Source organism: Daucus carota, chromosome 6 (assembly GCF_001625215.2).
Source record: "Daucus carota subsp. sativus chromosome 6, DH1 v3.0, whole genome shotgun sequence".
NCBI classification, from domain to species: Eukaryota; Viridiplantae; Streptophyta; class Magnoliopsida; order Apiales; family Apiaceae; genus Daucus; species Daucus carota.
In genome coordinates this window covers 1,824,905-1,827,404 of record NC_030386.2, presented here as the reverse complement: position 1 = coordinate 1,827,404, position 2,500 = coordinate 1,824,905, and positions in this window count along the sequence as shown.

The following is a 2,500-nucleotide window of genomic DNA, read 5'->3' as shown; positions in this document are numbered from 1 at the left end:
CTCATCAGGTCTATTCCAAGCACCCCGCAGAATGTCCAAGCACGAACCATCAGGTCTAGGCCGAGCACCCCATAGGAGTGTCTTTGGGCAAAATACCATCAAGTCTACGCCAGGCACCCCACATGAATATCTTTGGGAACACAACCATCAGGTCTCTTAAAAATCTTCCCAGCGGGAGGGGGGAAGTTTCCCCTCCCACTTGGCCGCTCCGGGACGGTCTCCGTTGGTGCTATGGCCATTTACACCAACGTTGTTTTCGGGAGGGGGGAGCCGGGGTCCCCTCCATACGAATGGATCACTTCTCCTTCACGGTCAACGTCGACGTGTCTGACCCTATTCACGCCAACGTTTTTCCCAAACGCCAAAGAGCCCGAGGACTCCTCAGCGACCCTAGCAGCGCCAAGCACCGGCATCATCCGAGGACACCAGAGTTGGCAGCCCCGCCAGGGGGGAGGGAAGATTTCAAGTTCTCTTCAGGTCTATTCCGAGCACCCCGCAGAATGTCCTAGCACGAACCATCAGGTCTAGGCCGAGCACCCCATAGGAGTGTCTTTGGGCAAAATACCATCAAGTCTACGCCAAGCACCCCACATGAATGTCTTTGGGAACACAACCATCTGGTCCCTTAAAAATCTTCCCAGCGGGAGGGGGGAAGTTTCCCCTCCCGCTTGGCCGCTCCGGGACGGTCTCCGTTGGTGCTATGGCCAATTTTACACCAACGTTGTTTTTGGAGGGGGGAGCCCGACCCCTCCAACAAACGGATCACTCCTACCAGGTCACCGTTGGTGCGTCTGATCCTAATCACACCAACGTTGTTCCCCACAAGCAAAAGAGCCCAAGGGCTCCTCAGCCATGGGGGAGGGCAGTTTTTAGTTGGAACATGCCCCCTTCAAGACTGGCCAAGCATCCAAGTGGAGTGCTCAACCAGGATCCCGAAGAGAGCCCGAGGCGCCCGAATACCGTCTGCCCACAGGGAGGGTGGAGAACCCCTCCCTTCTAATCCGTTCCCTAGGGTCCCGTTGGTGAAGTGACCTGGATCCTCACCAACGCTGTCAATTTTCCCCAAGCAATGAGATCAAAGACTCAAAGCTACCAAGACGGCGCCGAGCACTGGTGTCATCTAAGGACTCCAGAGTCGACAGCCCGCCTCCAGGAGAGCAGTTTTTGGGTTATAACCTTATGCCACCAACTCAGGACTGGCCAAGCATAGAATGCCCGCATAGTTCCAGGATGATAGCCCAAAGCGCCCGAGAAGCGCCCGAAGAGCGCCCGAAGAGCGCCCCATCGAGCGCCCAACGAGCGCCCCGCGCGCGCTACCGAGCGCCCAACCCCACTGCCCAGGGAGGGGCGACAACCCCCTCCCTATATATGACATTTGAGCTTTTTCCTCATTTCCAGCAGTTTGAACAAATGTGTTCGAGGAGCCACACCCCCCTTTTTTGGAGTTCCGCTTATCCGTTTTCGACGTTTGAATAACCGAATCGAAGCTTGAAAAATCTAGTTTCTTAGTTATTTTTCTCGGATTTTTTCAGATTTCTTTAATATTTATTTTTTATTTTAGAAATCTTTTTTCTGAATTAATTCGATGTGGCCGAGGCCTCGCCGGCCGCCTTGAAGTTCAATTCCCACCGAGCACGCGTAGAATCCTTTGCAGACGACTTAAATACGCGACGGGGTATTGTAAGAGGCAGAGTGGCCTTGCTGCCACGATCCTCTGAGATTCAGCCCTGCGTCGCTTAGATTTGACCCTCCCCATCAAAATGCACCAAGTAAACGAGGCTATATCAGGTAGTCGGAAGGCGATAAAATATTATAGAAGACAAGTACATATACAAAAGAGGCAGAAAAAAAGGTAAGTATGGATACTCGAGAACGTGTTCGAAAGCTTAAAAATAGAGGAGAAGCACAAGTGTCAGACATAGGGCAGGGTGAGCCCGTGTTCCCCCGAGACAAGTACATCTAAAATAATTATAGAAGACAAGTACATCTAAAAAGGAGGCAAAAAAAGGTAAGTGTGGATACTCGAGAACGTGTTCGAAACGCTTAAAATCGAGTGAAAGCCAAGTGTCAGACATAGGGCGGTGAGCCCGTGTTCCCCCGAAATTTCGCCACGTTTCGACGAGTAGACGGGCCTTTGTGTTTCGCCGGGCGCCGATGCTCGAGGGCGCTCCTCGGGCGCTCTTCAGGCGCATCCTGGGCCGCGCGCGGCGGTGCGCTCGTTGGGGCGCTCCTCGGGCGCTCTTCAGGCGCTCCTGGGGCGCGCGCGGGGGCGCTCTTTGGGGCGCTCCTGGGGCGCTTCAGGCGCTTCCAGGGCGCTTTTGGCTATCATGCAGGCCTTGTGTTTCGCGCGGGTGCCGAGTAGATGGGCCTTTGTGTTTCATCCTGGGCCCACGAAAAAATATCGAAAATAACAGAAAACTCATGTCCAGTACAAGCTAAGATTTCCAAGTGGTGCCGTCGAAAAGCATCGAGTTCTGCTATCCCAAATGTCCTCTCGAAT